The following is a 16,951-nucleotide window of genomic DNA, read 5'->3' as shown; positions in this document are numbered from 1 at the left end:
TTTTCATTATAACAATATTATGATAAATATTTTTTATTTAAGTAATTATCTTCTGAACTTGAACAAATGTGCATTGACATTAGGTTCACATAATCATCTCAAACATTTAACAATGAAGGTTATGTCTAACCACTTAACAAGCTTGGTTGTCTAAGTGTTTAAACCTTTATGTCAAGGCTTTTTGAACACCAAGATAATCTTGAGTAAAAGTTCAGAAAAGTTAAAATTTCAAGAAAAGTTGATAAAACCACAATTCAACCCCTCTTCTTGTGACATTCTGATCACTTCATATATCTCTTTAGAAACAATTGTCCACCAAGTAAGGAAAGTGACCTTAGAATCCTTATCCACCACGCAAATAGTTCCTAAGACTTTCTTAAATGTCTTATCCACACCCATTTTTATTACTTTCATACAAAGAGTACTATTCTAAGAACCAAATCCACCCATTCCCATGTAGGCCCACAGAAAATTTGTCTGAATCATGATTCTAAACTTGTAATCTCTAGTTGAAGGATCTTCGTCGGTGACAATAGAAAGGCCTCAGAATTTGCATGCACTTTGAATATGGTCATTCACTTGGTAATAGTTGTTGAATGCATAAGAGATGTTACCACGAGCATCTAACCCACCACATGAAGTTTGATATCCAAGACTTGTGCAATCTGCATTTTTTTACTAGCATAAGACACACTTGGTGCCACTTGATCATCATTGAGGTTTTTGCTGGGGTTTTCATAATGCACCACTTTTGGGGCATATATGCCACCCCAATAGCACCAATAAGAAATTGACTCTTGATCTATGTTAAGTTGGTACTTTGGTTTCCCATCATAGTAAAACAACCTCTGTGTCTTTCAAAAATTAACTAGCTAAATGCTTTTGTTATCTTCATCTGTGAGACTAAACAAGTAAGCATCCATAGGACCATGCCTCATTGGTGTCCCCTTTCCGATGTAGCACGACATGAAGCCTTGGTTAAACCGTTGTCCATATCGAAGGTTTGCAATTCTCTCTCCATATGCAGGCCACCCAACTTCTCTTACAATTATGTGCATGTTTCCAAAACCATTCTTCCATAGTGCCTGTACTAGAGTATCATGGTTGGTATCAAAGACATTGTCATAAATCCTTCCATCTTCATTTATGGGAGATTGAAAGCCATTGAAGAAGGCATAGTCAATAGGAAAACTACGGTCTGAGTAGAGGCTGATGAAAGGATGTCCTAACAATATGTAGCATTGCTCTAGCTCAAGAACTTGACAATATGCACCATGATATCATGGATGTCTTGCCTAAAGTCACCATTAGAAGGTACTTCTGCTACATGTTGGCTTTTAGAGGGACTGTGACTTTAACCTGATTACCTAAACCAGCTTTCACAAGGGCTGATTGGATGATTTGAAGATCTGGAACTATCATAGCTTCAAAGGTACCATTTTAAGTTGACAAGGTTCATTTCCCACTGCAACATACCTTGAAAAAATTACAAGAAATAATGTTTTGTTGGGATTTAATTCCAAATATAGGGATTTAGTCAATCAACCTAATTTTATTCTATCAGACAATCGTCAATCCTAACCACATGCTTTCTATTCATGTAGAGAAAAAGTACTGTACAGAGATAAATAGAACCCCTTTGTGTTCCCATACCCAAAATCATGATTAAAACTATATGTGAAAGCCTACCTGGATTAGCCATAATGGAATGATGATGATGAAAGGTTGATCGGAAAATTGGTTTTATGATCTTCCAATTGTAGAGAGCCCTTCAATTCTTTCTCTGAATTTTCTCTTCTGATGGGATAAATAGAAATTGTACACATTGCGCTGCTCTCTATAAATGGGGACCATAACCTCTTATATTGGTAGTTGTCATCAGTTACCCCAAATTCGATAATTATAATTTGGCCCCTCATCAAATTATAATATCACTGGTATCTACACAATTATCCTTTCATGACATATATGTCCTTAGCCATACTTCTATATTGATTAGACCACTTTAATATTCTTGCTAATTATATAATGACCCTAACTCATTCAATTATGTGATATATATATGTATGACTCAAAATTGCTAACAATCTCCCACTGGTCAAATATATATATATATATATATATATATATATATATATCCTTACAATCCTTGTGAATGTGATAGACTTTATGAGCTCAAAATTTGCCATTACATGCCTTGAGCATATTCCAAAAATCTTGTCCATTGATTACATCCTCATGTAGAAGCAAAGCAGTTTTCATTGTATCAATCACAACTAAACCTATCAATGATCACTAATGTTGACAGAATCAAATGACATAGACTCATCATGAAATGTGTAGCATGAAAATTACGTGAAGTTGGTCTGTACACGTCTATTTTCAAATGGTCCTACTTTACCTCAATAAGATCATTTAATAACCTTAATGTACAAAGTGTAATAACTAAATAATAAACCATATTTATATATATAACCAAATATATCCAAAAGTCAATGTATGCATACATAAAATCTAACATAGAACATAAAATAGATAAAAGTGACTAACTCCCACTAAACCAAAGATTCCTCGAAAACACCCATGTGAGCAACATGCTCATGAAAGCCCTAGGGTGGAAGTCCCTTAGTAAGAGGATCTACTATCATGGAGTTTGTCCCTAAGTGTTCTATGGAAATCTGTCCACTCTGTACCATTTCCTGAACAACTAGGAACTTGATGTCAATATGCTTTGACTTGGTCGAGCTCCTATTGTTATTAGAATACAATACAGTTGATTTACCAAGAGTGAACTAGTTCCAACAATATCTGAATTAAAAGAAAACCTGAACACATTGTTTCCGAATGAACACAAATAACCCAATTTGTCCAAATAAGAAACTGAAATCAAATTCTGTCTAAATGACGGTACAACAAAAGTGTCTTTCAAATCCAAATAAAAACAATACATAATAATAATTTAAAGTGCCCTATAGCTTCCACTTCCACCTATTTACCATCTCCAACATAGATCCATCTTTCAGAATCAATTGGCTTCCGGTAGCTTAGGCAACCCTGCATTGAAACACTGATGTTAGTAGTGGCACCAAAATCTAACCACCAAGTGTTTCTAGGTACTGAAGCTAAATTGACCTCAGAACAGACCAAAGTAAGAAACATACCCTTCTTTGCACGCCAAGCATGATATTTGGTACATTTCTTCTTTACATGTCTAGGCTGACTGCAAAAGAAACAGTTGTCACCCTGATTTTGTTTCTTTTGTGTTGGACCCTTAGCAGCTTCATTCTTGGGCTCCTCAGTTCTTTTCCTTTTGCCCTTGTCTTTAAAGGTACTCACAACATGAGCACTTTTAGTTATTTCTTGCTTCAGCCTTTCCTCTTCTTGCACAATATGAAAGGAGTTCATTAAGAGACCATTTCTCCTTCTGACACTTATAACAGATCTTAAACTCAGTAAACTGTAAAGGTAGAGAAATCAGCACTAAATGAATAAGCAAGTCTTCTAATGGCTCAAGCTTTAGTGCCCTAAATTTTGAAGCAAGATTTGACATTCCTATAATGTATTCACTGTCATTTCCTCTGCCTTGATACTTCATGGAAATCAAGTTCTAAAGGAGAGTACTTGTTTCCGCCTTATCGCTTTTTGCATAGCGCTTTTCAATTTCATCAAGGAATTCTTTGGCACTAGTTATATCATCTGAAACAGTACCCCTAACGACCTCAGGAATGCCACGCTTAATGATCATAAGACTCATGCGATTTGAGTGATCCCACTTCTCATGAAGTTTCCTCTATTCAGAGGTACTTGAATCCGTAGGAGAAGGGGGTTTCTCAATCCTTAATGCAAGGTCTAGATCCATGCAGCCAAGAAAAATTTACATGTTCTCTTTTCGGTCCTTAAAATTTGCACCATTAAGAACTGGAACTGAATTTAGATTAGCAGATATAGAAGCAACAACTGAAAAGATCAAAACAAAAATACAATAAGCTCACATAGCAGTCATCAATGCATTTAAATAATGGTATATCTCATCTCAAGATATCTAGAGCATCGTTAATATCAAGTCTTTGGACAGTGGTATTAATTACTAGTGATATCCTTCTTGTAATGTTTAAACATTGATAATAAAAGCATGTCAAATAACCTGATAATTATCACATGCTTAACATCTCAGAGGTGTGTAGGTAACTGAGTTAAATGGTAACTTTCCTTTGTCAATCATCATTCATACAAATAATCACACACGTTAACATTTAACATTTCTCATGAACAATCTACACAAGAGAGGTCACTTTGGTGATATCTTGATTCAATTATCTCATTTATATGCTAAATAATTAAAATGATATACCTGAATTTTGAACACTGATGCACCAAATTCAATATTAAAATGTTTCTTGAGTAAATTATTTTAACTTTATTTATTTATTTTAAATTTTAGAGGCCCATGATTATTATTTTAATATACTGCAGCGACCTCTAAAAGTAAGAACAAACACATAAATGATGCATTTAAATTTATACCAAATGCTTTGTATCATTGTTCATTCTGCAATAATGTGATAATCTTATTTTGTTTCCTCAACACATTGTACCTAATGTGTGTATGTTGTCCAAACATCATACATGAATCAAGTATGAGATGCTCTTGGGATTTAATTCCAAATATAGGGATTCAATCAATCAGCCTAATTTTATTTCTAACAAACAATCATCAATCCTAACCACATGTTTTATATTCATGTAGAGAGAAAGTACTATACAGAGATAAATAAAACCCCTTTGTGTTCCCATATCCAAAATCATGATTAAAACTATAAGCAAAACCTTACCTGGATTAGCCATAATGGAATGATGATGATGATGAAAGGTTGATCAGAAAATTGATTTTATGACCTTTCAATTGTAGGAAGCCTTACATTGTCATCTGTAACAGCCGTAACTTTAATAAGTAAATAAGAAAATAATAAATTAATACATAAATAAATAAGAAAAAATAAAATAAAAATTATTAGGTCATAAATTCCCACTATATAAGCCAAATGTTAACCTAGAGCAGCTTTTTGGAAAACACATTCTGTTCCTTTCTTCTTTTCTGACGCACAAAAACCCTAACAGAGCAATCAGAGGAGGAGCTCTAGAGAGCACCAGAGACGTCACCATTGCTAACAGAGAACATTTAAGCGACTACCTCGAGGTAAGGGATGAGTTACTCACGCTTGGGGATTAGAATGAACATGTGTAGGGATCCCTAGAGGATCAATTTTTGGGTTATTTTGGGGTGTTTATGAATTTAATTATGTTTTCATGTTTAATCGCGGATTGAGTGTGTTTGATGAACCAATTGGTGTTCTGTTGCGAGTTTGTTGTAGAATTGATGTGTTCTGTTGCGAGTTTGTTGTAGGATTGATGTGTTTCTGTGTTAGGTGTGTACCTTAGGAATTAGAATTCTTTATAATTAGCATAAAAATTGTGTGGTGGTGATTTTGTTTATACCAGATATGTTGGCCTTTCAATCTTGTTCTTGTGCTAATGTATATTGTGTCCAGATAATTATTTTTACACCACAGTGTATACGTGTACATATATATTGATACTGTTTTTTTTACAAACTGTATATTTTATTTCACGTGGGTGATTTCTTGTCATGAAATTCATAGGTGTAGGGATTGTTGAATAATTGAATTGGCTAAAATCATTTAAAGAAATTAACTAAAGTTGTATTCACATTGTAATTAGGCATTTTCTTGATGTTGGCAACTTAGTTAAAATATATTTAAAATATAGGTATACATGTTGTTCATAGAAATCAATATGAGTATATATTTTATTGTTATATATAATTTGTATTTACTTAATAATATATTTGATATTATTGTGATTACTTTATATTAATATATATTTAATACTTTTTATATGTTATATATAATATGTACGTTTACGTTTACGTTTACGTTAATATATATTTTGTTATATATTTCGAATATAATATACTTATATATATATATATATATATATATATATATATATATATATATATATATATATATATTATGTGTATTTTATAGTTACTTGTATATAAGCCTTGAAGTTAAATATTGTATGTTATTATTATTATGATACATTGTTATCTAATTGTTGAGTATATTTTGTAATTAGTTAGAGTGTGAAATGTTAAACTGTAGACATGAAACATGGTTGTGAATGAGTGTGTGATTGATATTTGTAGTGATATTACTTGTCATGTGAGTTATGAGTTATACAGTAACCCGATCAGTGTGTACCTTGAGAGAACTTTTATGCGCAGTGTTAAAGAAAATTGTAGGATTCCTAGTTAGGATCCTGAATGGTTAAACTATAGCGCAATTTGTTAAATATGTTTGGAATATAAGAGTAAGGTCGTGGGTATTATATAACTCATAAACAGTGTCTGCGTGCAAATAAAAAAAATATTTTAGGGGTTGGACCTGAATCAGGAAGGTGAGGCCCAAACGGATTCTTCGGAGTCTAGGCCTTGGGGGTAAAGATACTCGGTTTGAGTGCTCCTTTAAGCCCATGTTGATCCCATGTGGTTGGGGCATTCTCGCAAAACAGAGTAATCCTGACTGGTCACCTTATGATGTTACTTAGTGAGAGTGACCGAGTATACCCATTGTGTGGTGTGCTTTGTCATGTACTCCTAAGCGCTCCAGTGTTGTTTTTTCACTGACATGGTACCACATTGCATATAGGCTTGAGTCTTAGTATAATTGTTGCATAACGCTTGTGTTTGAATTTCATTGAGTTAACAATTGTGGTTGATGTTATTTTATGGAGTGTGTAAACTTGAATGGGTGTGAATAATGTGTGCGATTTTGTACAGTAATGTTATTTATATAAATTCAGCTTTAAGTATTATATGTTTCACATGCTCTAATGTTTTATTATATACGAATGTGATAACTCACTTCCGGTGTGTGTTTGTGTTTGGGCTGATTGCCACTTTGTTTCAGGTGAGCCTTCATATGATGAGTCACATGCTAGAGATGGAGAGACTTAGTCTGTGATAGGGATTATGATTTACTGAATGATATAATTGTGTTATACTTTTCTACTTTAGTTTCTTTTTATTATTTATTTAGAGTGGACGACCTTGTTTTGAGCCGGGATAATCTTATCTTTTATTAAAAAAAAAAATATTCTATTATGTTTTCACTAAGTGGATGTGAACCTTTATCCTTTTGAATTGATTAAATTAAATGTGTTTAAAAAGAAAAATTATTAATTAATTTTGCATGTTTTTTTTCCTTCTTTTATTATTATGTGTTTATAATCTTTTAATTAAATTTTTTTATGATTTATTTAATTAGTTAGTTATAATTGTAAGGGTAGAGGGTGTCACATTTAGTGGTATCAGAGCAGGTCGAACCTTTCGGCCATGTGTGTTATGAGCTTTCTGTGTTTCCTTGTGTACTCTGATGTGTTGTGTTTGTTTTGTTTGATTAGAGGTGTACTCTATTGTGTTGGTATATTTTTATTTTATTTTTTCTTCTTCAAAGTTTTGTTTCTTGCATGACATAGGAAGTAATGGCTGCGAGAAATGAGCGAGAATGACTTCTTACCGAGGCCTTGAACAACTTGGCGCAAGTTATGGCCAATCAGGGAGGCGGTGGAGGAGCAACTATGTACCATGGGTTAGATTGCTTTCAGAGGAACAACCCACCTACTTTCAAAGGGGGTTATGATCCTGAGGGTGCTGAGGCTTGGCTGAGGGAGATTGAGAAGATCTTCCGGGTGATGGAGTGTCAGGACCATCAGAAGGTGTTGTTTGCTACTCACATGCTAGCAGATGAGGCGGAGTACTGGTGGGAGAACACTCGCCCATGTTTAGAGGGAGCAGGTGGTGTTGTTGTCCAATGGGAGACTTTCAGACAAACTTTTTTGGAGAAGTATTTTCCAGAAGATGTGAAGAATAGGAAGGAGATGGAGTTTCTCGAGCTGAAACAGGAAAGTATGACGGTGGCAGAGTATGTGGCGAGGTTTGAGAACCTTGTAAGGTATTTTCCTCATTATCAGGGGGAAGCTAGGGAGAGGTCCAAATGCGTGAAATTTGTCAATGGCCTTCGACCATAAGTAAAAATGATGGTAAATTATCACGGTATTCATAACTTTGCACAGTTGACCAACATGTGTAGAATCTTTGATGAAGATCAGCGGGAGAAGACTGCTTTTTACAGGAATGCCAATGCTAGTCATGGGAAAGATAAGAAGCCTGTGACTCACAATCGTGCTAAGCCATATTCTGCCCCTCCCGGGAAATATGGAAACCATTCTAGAGGACAGAGGACTAGTGGAGGACTTCAACCAGTTGGTGGGAGTTCTCAGCCAATTAACAGGGTGTCTCAGTCTACGGGTAGAAGTAGTGGTGGTAGTGGTGCTCCTGCTATTGTTACTACACCACTCAGGTGTGGGAAGTGTGGTCGGCTTGGGCATATTGCACGTGAGTGCACAGATAGAGAGGTGACTTGTTTTAACTGCCAAGGTAAGGGCCACCTCAGTACCAGTTGCCCATATCCGAGGAGGGAGAAGAGGAGTGGAAGTCTGAATAATCAGAGTGGACGACCAAGGACCACAGGGAGAGTGTTTGCTCTTAGTGGTGCTGATGCCGCATAGTCTGATGAACTCATCCAAGGTATGTGTTTCATAAGTCAAGTTCCCTTGGTTGTATTGTATGATTCAGGTGCGACCCATTCATTTATTTCTCGTGTCTGTGTTGAAAAACTTGCCTTGCCTGTGTCTTCCTTGAAATTTGACTTGATTGTGAATACACCTACTAGTGGGTCTATTTTAACTTCTGATGTGTGTTTGCAATGTCCTGTCTTAATTTCTGATAGACAATTTCTTATTGACTTAGTTGTTCTACCTTTGAGTCAGATTGATGTTATTCTTGGTATGGACTGGTTATCTTCCAATCATGTCTTATTAAATTGTTTTCAGAAATCTGTTGTCTTTCCTGAGTCTGGTGTGAGTGAAGGTGATATGTTTTTGTCTGCTAACCAAGTTGAGGCATCTTTAAGGGAGGATGCACAGGTATACATGATCTTAGCTAGTATGAGTGTTGAGACCAAAACCCCTGTGAGTGATATACCATTGGTGAGAGAGTTTCCAGAGGTGTTTGAGGAGGTGTCAGGATTACCACCTGAGAGAGAGGTCGAGTTCTCGATAGACCTAGTGCCCGGTACTGGACCCATATCCATAGCACCTTATAGGATGTCCCCTGTGGAGTTGGGTGAGCTTAAGAAACAGTTAGAGGAACTTTTAGAGAAACAATTTGTGAGGCCTAGTGTGTCACCCTGGGGAGCACCGGTGTTGTTAGTTAAGAAGAAGGATGGGACCATGAGGCTATGTGTAGATTATCGTCAGTTGAATAAGGTAACCATTAAGAATAGGTACCCTTTGCCTAGGATAGATGACTTGATGGACCAATTAGTAGGGGCTTGTGTGTTCAGTAAGATAGATCTTAGGTCAGGTTACCACCAGATTAGAGTGAAGCCTGAAGATGTTCCGAAGACTGCCTTTAGGACCCGTTACGGTCATTATGAGTACTTGGTTATGCCTTTTGGTGTGACCAACGCCCCTGGTGTGTTCATGGATTATATGAATAGGATCTTTCATCCCTACCTAGATAGTTTTGTAGTGGTCTTCATAGATGATATCTTAGTGTATTCTAAGACGAGAGAGGAACATGAGGAGCATTTGAGAGTTGTGTTGCAAACCCTTAAAGACAATAGACTGTATGCTAAGTTGTCCAAGTGTGATTTTTGGCTAGAGGAGGTGAGCTTCTTAGGGCACGTTATATCTAAGGGAGGGATAGCGGTAGATCCTTCCAAGGTAGAGGCAGTGATGAGTTGGGAGAGTCCTAAGTCAGTGTTTGAGATTAGGAGCTTTCTTGGCTTAGCAGGATACTACCATAGATTCATAGAGGGTTTTTCTAAGCTAGCCTTACCTTTGACTAAGCTTACTCGTAAAGGTCAAGTTTTTGTGTGGGATGCCCAATGTGAGAGTAGTTTCCGTACCCTTAAGGAAAGGTTGACCACTGCACCAGTCTTAGTGTTACCTAATCCGAGTGAATCTTTTGTGGTGTATTGTGATGCGTCCAAGATGGGTTTGGGTGGAGTGCTTATGCAACGGGGACAGGTAGTGGCCTATGCTTCTCGACAGCTTAAGATACATGAAAGGAATTATCCCACACACGATCTTGAGTTAGCAGCCGTAGTTTTTGCTCTTAAGCTTTGGAGGCATTACCTTTATGGATCTAAATTTGAGGTGTTTAGTGACCATAAGAGCCTTAGATATTTGTTTGATCAAAAAGAGCTTAACATGAGGCAGAGGAGATGGTTAGAGTTCCTTAAGGATTACGATTTTGAGCTTAGCTATCATCCAGGTAAAGCCAATGTAGTAGTTGATGCCTTAAGTAGAAAATCCCTTCAAATGTCTGCTTTGATGGTTAGAGAGTTGGACCTCTTAGAGAAGTTTAGAGACATGAGTTTGGCATGTGAGATCACCTCTAGTAGCATTAAGTTGGGTATGTTGAGAGTCACCAGCGAACTCTTGAGCGAGATCCGTGAGGGTCAGAAGTTTGACCCATTCTTGTCAGCCCAGTTAGAGTCCATAGTCGCAGGGGGAGAGAGTAGTTTTAGAGTGGGAACTGATGGAGTCTTGAGGTTTCAGGATAGGGTGTGCGTTCCTAGTGTACCCAAGCTTAGAAGAACGATTTTGGAAGAGGGCCATAGAAGTAGTCTGAGTATCCACTCGGGAGCGACTAAGATGTACCAGGACCTTAGGCAGATGTTTTGGTGGCCGGTCTGAAGAAAGAAGTTAATGAGTTTGTCTTTGCATGCCTAGTGTGTCAGAAAGCTAAGATAGAACACCAGAAGCCTTCAGGGAAGTTGCAACCTTTAGAGATACCTGAGTGGAAGTGGGATAGCATCTCCATGGATTTCGTAGTGGGGTTACCTAGGACCCCTAAAGGTTTAGATTCCATTTGGGTTATTGTAGACAGGTTGACCAAATCTGCTCACTTCATCCCAATAAACATCAGATATTCTTTAGAGAGGTTGACTAGCTTGTACGTCAGTGAGATAGTTAGACTACACGGTGTTCCTTCTAGCATAGTTTCTGATAGAGATCCCAGATTTACCTCTAGATTTTGGGAGAGTCTTCATAAAGCCTTGGGGACCAAGCTTAGGTTGAGTTCTGCTTACCACCCACAGACTGACGGTCAAACCGAGCGCACCATCCAATCCTTAGAGGACCTCTTGAGAGCCTGTGTGTTGGAGCAAAGGGGTAGTTGGGATAGTTTCTTACCCTTGATAGAGTTTACCTACAACAATAGTTTTCACTCCAGTATAGGTATGGCGCCTTACGAGGCATTGTATGGTAGAAGATGTAGGACACCTCTATGTTGGGTAGATTCCAGTGAGAGCATTGCCTTAGGACCTGAGGTAGTTCAGCAGACCACAGAAAAGGTCAAGTTAATCCAATAAAGGATGAGAGCAGCCCAAAGTAGGCAGAAGAGCTACTATGATAAGAGAAGAAAGGATCTTGAATTTGCTGTAGGTGATCATGTATTTCTGAGAGTCACTCCGTGGACTGGGGTTGGTAGGGCGTTGAAGTCCCGTAAGCTCACACCTAGATTCATTGGTCCTTTTGAAATCCTAAAGCGTGTCGGCCCAGTTGCGTATCAGGTGGCTTTGCCACCATCTCTCTCAAATCTCCATAGTGTCTTTCATATCTCTCAGCTCAGAAAATATGTCCATGATCCATCGCACGTGATCGAATTAGACAATGTCCAAGTGAAAGAGAACTTGACATATGAAACACAACCACTGAGGATCGACGATCGTATGATTAAGCAGCTAAGGGGGAAAGAGATTCCCTTGGTCAAAGTAGTATGGGGAAGTGCTTCGGGCGAGGATGCCACCTGGGAACTAGAGGGTCAGATGCGTGATGCATATCCTACCTTATTCGATACCGGTAAGTTTCGGGGGCGAAACTTTTTTTTTAGGGGGGTGGAATTGTAACAGCCGTAACTTTAATAAGTAAATAAGAAAATAATAAATTAATACATAAATAAATAAGAAAAAATAAAATAAAAATTATTAGGTCATAAATTCCCACTATATAAGCCAAATGTTAACCTAGAGCAGCTTTTTGGAAAACACATTTTGTTCCTTTCTTCTTTTCTGACGCACAAAAACCCTAACAGAGCAATCAGAGGAGGAGCTCTAGAGAGCACCAGAGACGTCACCATTGCTAACAGAGAACATTTAAGCGACTACCTCGAGGTAAGGGATGAGTTACTCACGCTTGGGGATTAGAATGAACATGTGTAGGGATCCCTAGAGGATCAATTTTTAGGTTATTTTGGGGTGTTTATGAATTTAATTATGTTTTCATGTTTAATCGCGGATTGAGTGTGTTTGATGAACCAATTGGTGTTCTGTTGCGAGTTTGTTGTAGAATTGATGTGTTCTGTTGCGAGTTTGTTGTAGGATTGATGTGTTTCTGTGTTAGGTGTGTACCTTAGGAATTAGAATTCTTTATAATTAGCATAAAAATTGTGTGGTGGTGATTTTGTTTATACCAGATATGTTGGCCTTTCAATCTTGTTCTTGTGCTAATGTATATTGTGTCCAGATAATTATTTTTACACCGCAGTGTATACGTGTACATATATATTGATACTGTTTTTTTTACAAACTGTATATTTTATTTCACGTGGGTGATTTCTTGTCATGAAATTCATAGGTGTAGGGATTGTTGAATAATTGAATTGGCTAAAATCATTTAAAGAAATTAACTAAAGTTGTATTCACATTGTAATTAGGCATTTTCTTGATGTTGGCAACTTAGTTAAAATATATTTAAAATATAGGTATACATGTTGTTCATAGAAATCAATATGAGTATATATTTTATTGTTATATATAATTTGTATTTACTTAATAATATATTTGATATTATTGTGATTACTTTATATTAATATATATTTAATAAATATATATTTAATACTTTTTATATGTTATATATAATATGTACGTTTACATTTACGTTAATATATATTTTGTTATATATTTCGAATATAATATACTTATATATATATATATATATATATATATATATATATATATATTTTATGTGTATTTTATAGTTACTTGTTTATAAGCCTTGAAGTTAAATATTGTATGTTATTATTATTATGATACATTGTTATCTAATTGTTGAGTATATTTTGTAATTAGTTAGAGTGTGAAATGTTAAACTGTAGACATGAAACATGGTTGTGAATGAGTGTGTGATTGATATTTGTAGTGTTATTACTTGTCATGTGAGTTATGAGTTATACAGTAACCCGACCAGTGTGTACCTTGAGAGAACTTTTATGCGCAGTGTTAAAGAAAATTGTAGGATTCCTAGTTAGGATCCTGAAGGGTTAAACTATAGCGCAATTTGTTAAATATGTTTGAAATATAAGAGTAAGGTCGTGGGTATTATATAACTCATAAACAGTGTCTGCGTGCAAATAAAAAAAATATTTTAGGGGTTGGACCTGAATCAGGAAGGTGAGGCCCAAACGGATTCTTCAGAGTCTAGGCCTTGGGGGTAAAGATACTTTGTTTGAGTGCTCCTTTAAGCCCATGTTGATCCCATGTGGTTGGGGCATTCTCGCAAAACAGAGTAACCCTGACTGGTCACCTTATGATGTTACTTAGTGAGAGTGACCGAGTATACCCATTGTGTGGTGTGCTTTGTCATGTACTCCTAAGCGCCCCAGTGTTGTTTTTTCACTGACATGGTACCACATTGCATATAGGCTTGAGTCTTAGTATAATTGTTGCATAACGCTTGTGTTTGAATTTCATTGAGTTAACAATTGTGGTTGATGTTATTTTATGGAGTGTGTAAACTAGAATGAGTGTGAATAATGTGTGCGATTTTGTGCAGTAATGTTATTTATATAAATTCAGCTTTAAGTATTATATGTTTCACATGCTCTAATGTTTTATTATATACGAATGTGATAACTCACTCCCGGTGTGTGTTTGTGTTTGGGCTGATTGCCACTTTGTTTCAGGTGAGCCTTCATATGATGAGTCACATGCTAGAGATGGAGAGACTTAGTCTGTGATAGGGATTATGATTTACTGAATGATATAATTGTGTTATACTTTTCTACTTTAGTTTCTTTTTATTATTTATTTAGAGTGGAGGGTCTTGTTTTGAGCCGGGATAATCTTATCTTTTATTAAAAAAAAAATATTCTATTATGTTTTCACTAAGTGGATGTGAACCTTTATCCTTTTGAATTGATTAAATTAAATATGTTTAAAAAGAAAAATTATTAATTAATTTTGCATGTTTTTTTTCCTTCTTTTATTATTATGTGTTTATAATCTTTTAATTAAATTTTTTTATGATTTATTTAATTAGTTAGTTATAATTGTAAGGGTAGAGGGTGTCACATCATCAGTTACCCCAAATTTGATAATTATAATTTGGCCCCTCATCAAATTATAACATCACTCGTTTCTATACAATTATCCTTTCATGACATATGTCTTTAGTCATACTTTTTTATACTGATTAGACCACTTTAATATTATGGCTAATTATATGATGGCCTTAACTCATTCAATTATATATATATATATATATATATATATATATATATATATATATATATATGACCCAAAATTGCTAACATGTTTGAGAACAAAACTATGAAGGCATTGCAACCATTTAATTTTACAAATGGAATAGAGTAAATAATCATATTATGATTTCATACCAGCTGACACAGTGATACTGATGGAATTTGATAAACATGTTGTACTTTTATTTCCCAATTTCATCAAACATTGGCCATGACTTAATACTAGTGGAAAGAATTTAGCATCATATTTGAATCACTCTTGTTCAACTATAATCAATTCAGTACAGACAAACAACAGCACAATAAAAGCAAGCGAGCAAAGACATGAAGTGGTCAATAAATTCAGATTTCAAATTATAATAAGTCAAAACAAGACTAGAAACAAGTTTGGCAGCAAGGGACACAAATGAACATGATAGAACCATCACAATTCATCCAGTGGTTAGAAACAATGCCAGAGCCAGTGGATTTGCTTATAGCTTCATTGGATGATCCACTTCACCTCACAGGGGTACATAAGTATTTAGCATTCCATCCATTAGCATAATTATGTCTAAACCACTCAAGTAAAAAATGATGATATATACAATCAAATCGCTCTCAAAATAGAACTATTTGCTAACCAGCATTCTGTGTAGTGTAGAAGCAGAATTTTCATTTCTGATTGCCTGATGAGAAAGTGCTAGCAACATTCTTTAATACATTCCTTGTAATACTGTACTATTAGTTAAAGTTTATTAGAAACTATTAAAACATGAGTAAAACTTATTAAATAAGAAGTGCAATCCATAAAATTGTGACTTTTATCATTTTCAGACAATAGCAGTGGTAAAAAAAAGTGTTTTAGAGTGTGTTGTTAGTGTTTCTCTTGTATGACTATCAACCCATGAAAAAAGACCAGTGACATTTGTTGAATGCTTGAGCCATGTATTTGACTGTCATTCATTTACGTTGCTTTATGTATTTGAGAAAGTGACAAGATCGGGAAGCATCATTTATTTTGTCATAAAGAAAATTCAGTAGTGTGTAGTTACAATTAGCTGGGAATTGAGTGTCATTTTCCACAGAAGTCTTGAATTTATTGTGAAAACTAATAGCTTGAGAGCATATAATGAATTCACATTTGACTGTTAGTTGAATTTACATTACGCACAAAATATTGTTTTTAGGTTTACCTTGAACATCTACAGTTTAGATTCCATATTTTAAGGAAATGTTGTCGACATTTGTTTTAAGTTGTAGCTTTCACGAGATATTTGGAATCTAGAATCCAGATTTTAAGGAAAGGGAAAAATGAAATTTAGCAGTGTGAGGTTTTTGGTCATGTGTGATTTGATCACTATGGACTTTAAAAGGGTGTTTTTTCAACGTGTTGAATAATTCTTCTGATAATATTTTTGGTTCAGAGTTGATAGAATCAATCACATAACTAGAACATGAATAATTTATTTTTAAAACTACCCTTAAGATAAATGTAAATTAGTACCTTGACTTAAATTGTGACTTAATCAGAAATTTACAAAAATGTATATTTCAGTACTTAACATTTTATAAGTGTTCAGGATAACCTATAGTTTTTTTTTTCTATTATCAATTAGTAATCGACTATGGAACTAGAACATGACTCATTTTATTTTAAAATTATTTCTATTACTTAGACTCTTTTATTTGTTGAGAAAAAAAAAACAAAATGAAGAGACACCTCCAATACGATTGGATAAGACACCAAAGGTATGTTAGGATTATTATCAGAAATTCACTTAGAAGATTACTCCATTGACCTAAACTATTCTATGTGATTTTAACTACTCAACTAGACGTAAGCGTCAAGAGATCTCTTTAGAGAAAGTTGTCCACAAAGTAAGAAAAATAATCTCATGATCTCTTTCCACCATGCAATTAGTTGGTAGAGAACTTCCTTAGATTTCTTATCCAACACATTTCTATTCACTTTTTATTTACTTTTTATCCAAAAAAATTGATCTTTATTTAATACTCTTGTTATAATTTATTAACACCTCAATAATCAAAATGCACCTTTTTAAAGTCTACGGATTGAGTCCCAAATTTCAAGATATTAATTTTACGTTTGTACAAGAATAAATGTTTCCATATTTGCTACAATAGAATAAAAATATTTCCTAAAAAGATTCTTAGAATATTTATGAAGTGAAAATTAATAATTCTCACAATAATTGAGTGAATGATTACTAAAGTTTCTCATCATAATTTCATTTATGAGAAAAATGACTATGC

The 16,951-nt window shown here is 35.1% G+C and overlaps 1 pseudogene; it reads right to left on the bottom strand.

Annotated features, from left to right (window-relative positions):
• Positions 1–429: 429 nt before the first annotated feature.
• On the bottom strand, positions 430–4,845 carry LOC102669354 (glucan endo-1,3-beta-glucosidase 5-like; annotated as a pseudogene).
• Positions 4,846–16,951: the final 12,106 nt, after the last annotated feature.

This window comes from Glycine max, chromosome 17 (assembly GCF_000004515.6).
Source record: "Glycine max cultivar Williams 82 chromosome 17, Glycine_max_v4.0, whole genome shotgun sequence".
Classification (NCBI taxonomy): Eukaryota; Viridiplantae; Streptophyta; class Magnoliopsida; order Fabales; family Fabaceae; genus Glycine; species Glycine max.
This window is presented reverse-complemented; position numbering and strand designations above follow the sequence as displayed.